Source organism: Aricia agestis, chromosome 3 (assembly GCF_905147365.1).
Source record: "Aricia agestis chromosome 3, ilAriAges1.1, whole genome shotgun sequence".
In the NCBI taxonomy this organism is placed as follows: Eukaryota; Metazoa; Arthropoda; class Insecta; order Lepidoptera; family Lycaenidae; genus Aricia; species Aricia agestis.
This window is the reverse complement of record NC_056408.1, coordinates 5,274,522-5,286,415: the sequence shown is the minus strand read 5'-3', so window position 1 is coordinate 5,286,415 and position 11,894 is coordinate 5,274,522. Positions and strand designations below refer to the sequence as shown.

The following is an 11,894-nucleotide window of genomic DNA, read 5'->3' as shown; positions in this document are numbered from 1 at the left end:
GATAATTGATTGATTTAATTTAATTGATTTAATAATTAAAACAATAAATCGAATATTTACAATAATTATGTACTTTCACCTTATTGCCAATATTTACCTATTTAGGTAAGTACTTGTAACTTGACAAAATTATAAAATATTAAATTTAATATTAATTAAAACAATAAATCGAATATTTACAATAATTATGTACTTTCACCTTATTGCCAATATTTACCTATTTAGGTAAGTACTTGTAACTTGACAAAATTATAAAATATTATAATCATAATATGGGCCCATTAATGTACCTACTCTTGCACCGCCACTGGCTGATAACTTTTTATTGCAAGTCAATGTTGCAACTTGCAAGATGTAAGTACTTACTGATTTTTGCATTTTTTTGAGAGAACCCTTGAACGCAGATGAGAATGCAGTACTTATATAATATTCTAATATTTACATTAAAACATAATTAAATATAAAGCTACAAATAATAAAAGAGAATTCCAAAGTTATAAAGATATTTTTTATGAATAATATTATGTCGGCCTTCCGTTTTTGATGCAACTGCACAAAAATATCGCTACCTCTTTTCCTCATACTACGAAATGCAGGTTGTACTCGCGAAGCACACACAGGATTACCGGAACAGGTGTGATAGCGTTGTAGAGCGCTGTCTCGCTCGCACACTCTCCATTTCACTCCGCCGCGAGTCTAGCGCGTGACGTCAGTCCGGTTTCGGTCGCCGTTCACTTTGGAGCGCGCGTGGATTTATTTTGTTTCGTGCCGCGAACTTTTTGATAAGTGAATTAACTTTTATTTGCTTTGTTTTGATAATAAATAGAGTGTTAGCTTAGTTGCAAGTACCGGTGGTGTGTTAGTACTGTGTTGTGATATATCAGGTGTAACATTCCAGTTTGAACACCGTTGAAGCCTCCATAAAGTGTGCCCTATCGTAGGTACTTCGCTTCGTACTTACTAGGTTCATTCATCAGGAGCTGCTTATTTTCTTCTCTGATAACGTAAGTACACTTTGAAAACTGGGAATTAAAATAATAATAAAGCTATGTACAAAGTTAGGTGTGGCCAGGTAAAAAGTTTTCTAAAGCTTGTAAGTACCTACTAGTCGTCGATAGAAGTCGCAATGCCTTGTTGCAACTTCTTATCAGAATGAAAGTGCGTTTTACTCGTTTCCTGTTACAATAATATAATCTTAGAGGTTCATTCTATTCGAAAGCATCAAAAAATTATTGTTCAAGTGCAATTCGTGAGGCTACTTTTGAATGTCACAAAAAGTTCTGGGAAGAGTGTGGAAAGATTTGAATTTAGAATAAAAATTGGCGCCATTTAACACGTTCGTTCCCACTACGACTTTCATGATGTCTTCTCGGATGCCGCCTACATTGTACGGCGGACTCACTAGGTGAGTCGCCGGCACTGCAATATAAATTGAATCGACTCACAATGTGAGTTCACTACGTAAGGGTAAATTCAATTTTTTGTTATTTCTGTGTAACTAAGGTGTTTAACGCAATTAAAAAGTGTTAGGTGTTGTTGTAGGACAATTATTCAGCTTGTAAAAATGGCAAAAAACTCTGGATAAAAAGTAAAAAGTACTTAAGTTTGTTTCGTAATTTACGCAGTGGTTGTCAATCTTTTAAAATTTGGTTATTGTTACTCTCTAAACTCTAGTTAGTTTTTATTGTGTCCGAGATGGCGTTTGAAAAGAAATCCAAGAAATAGGAAATATGACATGAGTGACAACTAAAAAATACATGAAAAATCAAAAAACTAATACTTGAAAATAATAATATCATGTTCGTTTCCTTTGATTCTATTTATTTTTATTTTTATTATCCTATGCCCGACGAAGAAAAATCGGAAAACATGCTTCAGTTATAATTAGTATAACACGACTTTCTTTTTAAATATATATAGATTCTAATGAAACTAGTATGTTGTATATAAGTTCCATATCACAAGTATCTAGGTAGTCCATGCTATTATGTTGACGTCGTTTTCTAACATGTACATATATATTTACAATTTGAGGATCTATGTCCGGGAACTCACCTGGGTAGTTCAAGGCATTGCAGAATCGTTTTTGGTAAATATTCCGTATCGCGCCACCAGCGATTTTGAGGCCGTAAGAAAGTCGACGGAGCCCCGCGCAGCGGGGCTCCTATTTCTGGGTGTTGTGGTCTACGTTCCTACCTAACCTACTTTTAGACTTTCCGGATTGTGTATGTTTGGTTTTAGCGGGGGGCTGAGCCGCCCGAGCCCCCTTTATGGGGGCCTGCGCCCCCCGTCCCACCGCTTCGGTATCCGTGACTGAATAAAAAGGGGGTTGTATTTCTGGGTGTTGTGGTCTACGTTCCTACCTAACCTACTTTTAGACTTTCCGGATTGTGTATGTTTGGTTTTAGCGGGGGGGCTGAGCCGCCCGAGCCCCCTGTATGGGGGCCTGCGCCCCCCGTCCCACCGCTTCGGTATCCGTGACTGAATAAAAAGGGGGTTGTATTTGGGACCGAGGGGGGGGGGGGGGGGGCAGCCCCCCTAAGTAAAGCCCGCCAAAACAAAAACTAACACAATCCAGAAAGTCCAAAAGTAGGTTAGGTTGGAACGTAGAACACAACACCCAGAAATAGGAGCCCCGCGTAGCGGGGCTCCGTCGACTAACTTTGAAAATTGATTTTTTTTAGCCAGAAATAGTCATGCGCCATCATAACAATACTAGTTCTGATGTTTACAGATTATAACGCGACTGTAAAAAAAAAAACGGCCTCAAAATCGCTAGTGGCGCGATACGGAATATTTACCTCGTTTTTTTTCCTTTCAAAAATAAACGGGATTTCCATGCCCGGTCCACCGCATAAATCTTTAGTTTAGCATATATTTAGTCCAAACTATAATTTTGAGCAGAAAATACATTTTGCATTTTGGAAATATTAGTGAAAAACACTGAACTCACCAGGTGAGTCATTGGCACTGGAATCAAATTTACGTGAACTATACAGGGTATTCGGTGGCACTGAACGTGTTAAATAGAGTTATGTGCTTTCTTACCTTCTGTTCTCAGCTTAAAGTATTAAATGACAAACACTAAGCAGTAACATTTTATAACGAAATCACTCCAAACATTTTCTAGAATCTGGATTCTAGCAGCAGTCAAAAGCAACCTATAAAGCCTATTTTAACGAAACTTTCTCAGTTCTTAGATCAATTTATGGCAGTGTAATTTTGTACCAAATTGAAGTAAAATCCGTAGTCGTGACCACGTTATTTTACAAAACTCGTTTTATGTGGTCAAAAATGACCCAGATTATTTTCAAAACGTGTTCGGACTCCACGGTGAAGCCTTTATCGGTTTTCACTACTGGTTTTCGGTTCCATATTGGGCTTTTTACCATATTTTTTTTTAATAACCACGGCAAAATCAGGTTTACTGTTTGTCTGTCCGTAGCATCGATAAAGTAAAGATCCATATTATTATTTATTATATTTGAAAAATGGACCTATTAGAATATCTAATCCAAAAAAATATTTTTGGGGCCATGTTTGAGCTAGTTAGCTACGTTATTAGGTATCATCATATGAAAATTAATGAATAACATAAAGGACCAAGATAATGCCAGTTTCAAAAGAACACTTGGCTTTCAGAAAAACCGGCGTGAAACAACTGGTAATAATTTGTCTTGTATTTTGTCTAACAAGTGATAATATGTTTGTTTTGCTTATTGGTTTACTTAAAAAGTCTACATTTGAGGAAAAATAATTTCGCAATTAAAAATTAATTTCCCTTTCGAAATACAATCCGATTTCCGCTATAAATCTGGTGGTAACTAAAGAAACCTGCCGCTAAAATCATAAACCACAAATATGAGGCTTCTATGCTAATTGGATGATGAGAACAGGTCACAACTCACAGCAGGTTTTATGTTCTTTATTTAAAACTATGTATGAGGTTTATTATCATGAATTAACGAGTTTTTGATACGAATATATTCTGGGGTAATAATAAACTGACGATTCGAATCTCGCAAGTTTTGTTTATTATTGTTCTTGATATTAGGCACAGATGTGACATCGCTGATGCCATGCCATGCTGATTCTGTCAAGTTCCACAGACGTAAAACTTCTTACTCCAGAATTTTTATGAAATTCCAGTTACCACTTACCTATCAGTTACCGGCAAATGATCTGTTAGGTGTAAATAACTATAATTAGACTAAAATATTATTACCAATGTTGTTGTTAAAATTATAAAAATAATGTAGACTTAGCTAAGGTCGATGCTATTGTAGCTATTCTGTAAATAAAATTTTGTTGCCAGTTGCCACTTTGCCAGCCTTAAGTCCTCTTGCGGTCAATCGAATTAAAGTTAATCCTGTGTTAAAATATCGTAGCTTTTCTTTGATATAATATATGCGGAATGGGAGATATAATATTATATTTAATCCAGCTTAGTAGTCAAATTGAATGACTATATGACTATAATATTATGTATAACATAGTATGTCCCAACTCCCAACCATCCACATTAAAATATTGCCTTGTCTTAGTTCTTAGTTTGCAACAACCAACAGCCTAAATATTTGCGTTGCTAATAATTGAACAATAACTCAGTGTTTGTTAAACTCAGGTGACTATATAATTAACAATCGAGAGCAGAGACCTGTTAGCAGTTAGCACCTACGTGTATTATTTGGAGCAAGGACGTTATCGATACGAGACTGTTGATGTGAATGTGATACGCGAAGGAGACACTAAAGGTCGTCGCGTGCCACTTGCGATATTCAAATCCTTAAATTCAGAATAAGGACTCCGACAGCCACACTCAGGCCGGTATAAAAAGTCAGTAATCAAGATGCATCTCGGTCTCAAGACACGGTTCAGGCTCTGTGATTGGTTAGCTGTTAAAATTTTGGACCTCTCACAGAGCCGAACCGCGTCTTGAGACCGGGTCGCCTCTTAAGTACTGACTATTTTAAATACCGGCCTCAGAGACAAGTATTTATTACTTAAATGCTATTAAATGTAATTAAATGAAAATTTTGACTTATGAGTTAAGCCCTACGTCCACCTCTCAAACAGCTCAAACTCTTAATTTAATTATAGTTTTACTATAATTTATTAATTATTATATTCGTCTCTGAGTGAGGCAATGCGGTTATAAAAACATAAATAACTGCCTGTTTAGTTGTTTGATTTAAACGCAGTGGTCCAGTTGTTTGGAACTTTGCTTTACGTTTAGTGATTGTAGGTTCGATTTTCGAAAAATGTTTACGCCGCTACATTTGGTTATTTATGCAACCAGCAAGAGGTACCTGACAAGAGAGATGATTTATGGGTGGAAAAGCCGGAATCATAAAGATACAGAGAATATAGAAAATTAAGACATAACATTATATGTTGTAGCTCTAAAAATGTGTGTTGAGCTGCAGAAAATGTGTGAAGCATCTGCACACATAAATTCACTTCTATGAATATGCATTATATTGACTCTACATTGTATTGAAAAGATTATCTTAGTACGGTCACAGCATTACAATATTTAGTACGGTTGTATTGACGGAACCGCCATTTAGAAGACTTCCCAGTGTACTGAAAAAATTTACAAACATGGCCGGTTTTTGTCAATATTATGGACGTGTAGGTACACGTTTTTGGAGTTTAGAAATTAGACTTAAGATTAACACCTCCATTGTGGGTATACAGACACACTACGCAGACACAATAGATTTTCAATTGTTATGTGGCAGCTGGCTGCCGATTGGGGATTGATATCTATCAATACACCTTAAAGAGTGACTACCCTACAATAACTTAAAAATGTTTTAAAGTACGACGAAGGACGACGGTGCGTTTTGAAGTGGACCGCATATTTTGAATACACTTTTCATGAGCTAAAATATCGCGTAAGTATAGAAAATACACCCTGCTCCTGGACATAATGTGCGCGTATCTCTAGGGAGCAGAATTCAGAAGGTATACCGCTAAGCCCGAGTCGGAGTGACAACGCCTTTCTTGCGTCATACCAAAGGATTAATATTGCCAAGTATGGGTGATTTAATAAAACCTTTCAGCACTAAGTGTATTTGGTAAAATCAAATTATGTTGGACCACGATTTTAGTTCGCATTGTCATAATCTGAGTCAGAAATGTGGGTTTGTACCCCTATTCTACTTTTATGCAACAGCATTCCTTGTGCGATCCAGTTCGTCTCTTACGCAACATCAAAATAGCATTTAAATGGCCATAAAGAGTTCACAAAAATTGAGAGCGCTGGTCACATTTTTGACGTAAAATACGAATGGAAGGAATGGAATGAAAAAGACGTATGGAAGTAAGCCATTTCATGTTAAAATTTCGGTGACCTGCAGGACAGGCTCAGCCTAGTGCAGGCGCCAATGCAACACAATACCTTAAAAATCTGTTACTTTTAAATGAAAATCCACACAATTTGTGCTGTACTTGTCGTATTTTGTAACATATTATGTAAAGTTGTTAATAAACTATTTTTCTTCTTTTCTTTTTTTTCTTCAATTCTGTATTGAATATTTTTAGTTCCACTTTAAATAATTTCTATTTTCTACACTTCTTGGCCATTTAGAAGTTCGATAGGAAACAAACTGAGTCGGACAATTAACGAAGCTGCATTGATATGTCATTGAAATAGTAGAATTGAGGTACTGGTATCTTATTTAATTAAATTGGGTGGGTTAGAGGTCGTTTAGCCAAAACTCAAAATGTGTTTGGTTTGATTGAAAGTTGACACGGTCGAAATTGTTGCAAATATTTGTGGTCGCGAAGGATTATTTCTTTTAATTATTGCTCGGTCTCTGAGATGTTTTTGACAAAGTAAGGTTTTGACGTAAGTTAAGACAAAAGTGCTAGTCAAAAGGTAAAATTTAATAAAAAATCGGCCAAGTGCGAGTCGGGCTTGGTTCCGTACCGTTATAGAGCAAAAATAGGCAAATAAATTGTGTTTTTTGTATGGGATTTTTATTTTAATATTGTTATTTTTAATTATTAAAGTACGGATTAATAAAAAGGCATTTTTGGAAATTTCAACTGCTTACCTGTTTCCATTAATTATTAATAATGAACAAAAAAGGCAAAAAAAACACGTTTGTTGTATGGGAGCCCCCCTTCAATATTAATTTTATTTTGTTTTTAGTATCTTATATCTTTTAACGAGCAATTCTTGTATATATATACAAGAAACAGCTAGTTTATTGTTATAGCGGCAACAGATATTATACACAACCTGTGAAAATTTCAGAAGTCTAGCTTTAGCGGTTCTTGATACGGCCTGGAGACACAGAGTGGACGGACGGACGGATGGACAGATGGACAGACAACGAAGTCTTAGTAATAGGGTCCCGTTTTTACCCTTTGGGTATGGAACCCTAAAAAACGGGGCATTAATCATGCAGTAAGTTACATATATTGCAAAACTGTGATAAGCGCCAGCCATTAAGGCAAGTTGTTCGATATTAATATTACGCTACATTAACAAAAGCCTTCATAATTTATGAGATGTTATCAAAAAGCAGCGACTCCACAAATCTCCATTTGCGTCTGTAGTCTGTACCCTAAGCTGAGATACCATCAAAATGCCTAGCTTAGCAAAAAGGCCCTTTTTACTCGAGGCTAAAAAGAGAAAGCTTTCGCTCTTCTAAAAAACATCTAACGACTCAGATAATAAGGTCCTAATCTCGCTGTGTCAGGTTTTTTTCTTTTTCTTTATGAACCGATGCATACTGTTGGATGTTTCAGCCATATCATTTTATTAAATAATGTGTTATTAGTGTCTGGCTTAATAAAATATTTTGATGTGTTGTTTAAAAGAATGCTGACTTGTTGTTGAACAATATAAATATTTTAGTCGACATGCAAACACGAAACAATCAATTGTAGCAATTGATTATTCAGTACGATTGTTTTAAATTCTACACATGTATCTATACTAATAATATTATAATTCTGCAGAGTTTGTTAGTTAGTTAGTTTGTTTGTTTGTTTGTTTGAACGCGCTAATCTCAGGAACTACTGATTTGAAAAATTCTTTCAGTGTTAGATAGCCTATTTATCGAGGAAGGCTAAAGGCTATATTTTATCACGCTAAGACTAATAGAAGCGAAGAAATAGAGGAAAATGTAGAAAAAACGGGGGGAAATTATTTGAACGCGCTAATCTCAGGAACTACTGGTCTGATTTGAAAAATTCTTTCAGTGTTAGCCCATTGATCGAGGAGGGCTATAGGCTATATTTTATCATGCTAAGACTAATAAGAGCGAAGAAATAGAGGAAAATGTGTAAAAAACGGAGGAACTTCTATAAAAGGGCTTATTTGAACGCGCTAATCTCAGGAACTACTGGTCCGATTTAAAAAAATCTTTCAGTGTTAGATAGCCCATTTTTTGAGAAAGGTTATAGGCTATATTTTATCACGCTAAAACTAATAATAGCGAAGAAATAGAGGAAAGTGTGGAAAAAAAGGGGGGGAAATTATTTTAAAGGGCTTATTTGAACGCGCTAATCTCAGGAACTACTGGTCCGATTTAAAAATTATTTCAGTGTTTGATAGCCTATTTATCGAGGAAGGCTATAAGCTATATTTTATTATTCTAAGACTTATATTTTTGTTATTTGGCAAACATGAAGAAAGACCACGTTAAGGGACATAGGCTATTTTTTTGCGAAAAAATGTATGGTCGCGTGAAATTCCTAAATTACGCAAGCGAAGCTGCGCGGAACATCTATATATTATAATAAAATCGTAGGAAAGTCAATTCTGTACATTGAATATTTTTGTACAATAAATAATACTTGGGACGTGATCTACTATACTAACGCAGACGAAGTCGCGGGCAACAGCTAGTGATACTATATGCAAGGAATACGCAAGGAATATAATAATAATAATTTAGACGTGGAAGAGCCATGCTTTGTCACGAATGGGCCGGCTTGACCGGAGAAATACCACGTTCTCACAGAAAACCGGCGTGAAACAGCGCTTGCGCTGTGTTTCGCCGAGTGAGTGAGTTTACCGGAGGTCCAATCCCCTACCCTATTCCCTTCCCTACCCTCCCCTATTCCCTTTCCTATCCTCCCCTATTCCCTTCCCTACCCTCCCATATTACCCTATTCCCTCTTAAAAGGCCGGCAACGCACCTTCAGCTCTTCTGATGCTGCGAGTGTCCACGGGCGACGGAAATTGCTTTCCATCACCCGTTTGCTCGTTTTCCCCCCTATGTCATGAAAAAAAAAGAATATGTACTTGTTAAAATATTGCAATCCATACTAATTTTGTATATTTGCGACATTATCTATCAGTTAGGTACCTTTTACACAAGCCGCTGTTTTGATGGAATTTGTTATGAAGATGCTTTGAGCTTCTGGAAAGGACATAAACGAATTTTGGCCCAACGGATTTGCGGGCGTCATCTAGTAATTTATAAATTTGTCATAAAGGAACTTGCGGATACAAAATGGTTTGTTAATAAATCCCTAGGAATTTATTAACAATAAATACTAAAAATACTGGGCCTAGGCCCAGGAAAGTCTAATAAGTACTTCATGATTAATTTACATTATAATAATGCACTGCCAGACTTGGATGAATGATGAAGACGCTAAGAACTATTTGCGTAATATGTTGTATAGGCAGTTTATTATAAACATTCATTATGTTAGCCAATGGGCTAAGCAAACACAATGGTGCTTACTCAGGTAAGTTCCTCATTATAGCCCCGTGAAAGACATTTTGGGGTTTCACATTTCAGTATGTATTGCAGAAAGTGAGGATATAGATATAGTTATAAATTTTAATTAAATGTAATGGATAGGCCTACAGGCCTATGTACAGAACAAAGGCTAGGCTTGTTTTCCGAGGGCTTTCTGTTTCATGAAAAAAGCAACTTAATAAAGAAACTCTTTATTTTCAAGTACTTTCTCTAATTTCTGGTAAATAGCATAATAGCTATTATGACAAGCGACAATGGCTTTGTATAACAAAAATATTGGACACTATTAAAAAGATATTGTAAAAGAGATAGGGGTGTCGCCATAAAAATAAATATAAAGTTATTCACAAAATTGTAAAGGAGATTGGGAGTTACTGCAAGAACATCCAAATTCAAAATATTAACATTTCAACAGGCAGGCCTCATTCAAAGGACCGTATTCCAAATTCATAATTTATCTAATCTAATTAGATTTCAACGTGTTCAAAGGACATTAAGGGCTTTATGAGAAAGGCTCTGCGGTTTGAGCACGTCAGGATGACAAATTAGGCAATTAGTCGCAATCACGACGTTGCCTAATGAACTGGTTTACGAATGACGATTCTTTGTCAGGTTTAGAATTCGAGGGAATCTCTCTGGTATTGACTCATAATGAATACATGCTATTAAAGACTAATATTGTAACATAGAGACGTAGACATCTTGAGTTAAAGTAGTTCTCAATCTTTAAGAGCACTTTCAAGTAAAGCATTTTATTGCCGTCCTATTTGTAATAAATAACAACAATCAAAGTAACTAAGATAATGTGTACACTGCACAACATTTAACACTCCTGTAAAGTCTTTTTATAAGCTCATATTATATTTGTATGCTTTGATATGTTTTGTGATTTCTCTGCACCACTCAGTGCTTCCTTCGCTGCCCTAGTTTGGGGACCTCTTAGAGTTAAATCTGACAAACTAGCAGAAAAAGCCTTAAGTGGCCGTATCGTGTAACGATAAAACGGCTTTCAGTTAAGTTGCACTGTTTTACGTGCGAATAGAGAGTTCAAGGTTCTTAAGATTTCCCTCGGTATTACCATAATCTCATATCAAGGATGGTGAATGTAGTTGATTAATAGGAGATGGACGACCTACATTTGGTCGGGTTATGTCAATTCAATGCTATATTCTACTTATACAGATATGTTACGTCCATACTATTTTCCGGATTAAATCTCTTCCGAACAATTTTCAAATTCAAAATTGCAAACATTGACAAATTTGACAGATAAGTGAAACAAAAGATACGAAAAACCATTTACATAAAAGAGACAGTTCTATTTTTTAACGTCGTATTTTATCGCTGTCTCTTTCTTCGCCTGAGCTATGACGAAAATTAATTTTTTTCCAGATTGTTCGAAAAAATTATTGAAAATATAAATAATCGAGGTATTTATTGCAATCAAGACATGTGGTAAGAGATTCCATGTGTTTTGTTTACTGTCGAGTCATAATTGGCACATTTTCGAAACACGCACGACGTCATTTTCAATTTATTTAGGTGGGACAAGACGCGGCACGTTCGTGACTGCGCTCGATGCAGACTAAATAACAGACGGCCCAATTGGGCCGTATTTGAATCTTCACAACGCGCGCGGTAGTAACATATCTTTTAGTTTTTCATCATTGATTCAATGTGTCAATTATTCAAACCGCAACGTGACGCGTAGATATATATGCATTTCTAAATTTATATGGGTTTGACAGATTTGCGAGCCGTCTCACGCAATTGAAATCTGTCAATTCGGTACTTTGGAAATTTGGGATAAAAAGTACCCCATGACCGTTCCCGGGACCCAAAGTACCTCAGTAAAATCGGTTTAGCTGTTTAGGTAGCAGAGAGACAGAAACACGCTTTTGCATTTATAATATTAGTATGAATGGCGAACCTACAATATTTGGTGCGGTTTTATCAATTCAATTTGTGTCAATAGTGATGTCGTCTGAGTTTGACATTTATAAGGCGACTAAAGGTCTGCCATCCTCCTATGAATCAACTTCTCTTTCCAATAAGCAATTATTTAATCCCAAGTCCCTTAAATTCAATACATAATACGGGCAAATTGTCTAACCTTTAATTCAGGGCGTGCAAACTGCCTCTTATTACATAGGTGAGATG

The 11,894-nt window shown here is 36.1% G+C and overlaps 1 protein-coding gene across 1 annotated transcript in view; it reads left to right on the top strand.

Annotated features, from left to right (window-relative positions):
* Window positions 1-727: 727 nt before the first annotated feature.
* LOC121740584 (cadherin-99C) overlaps window positions 728-11,894 on the top strand; it is a 190,473-nt gene continuing 179,306 nt past the window's right edge. The window contains exon 1 of the mRNA XM_042133320.1: window positions 728-1,004. The gene's annotated coding sequence lies outside the window, so the exon portion shown is untranslated. The remainder of the gene's footprint in view (window positions 1,005-11,894) is intronic.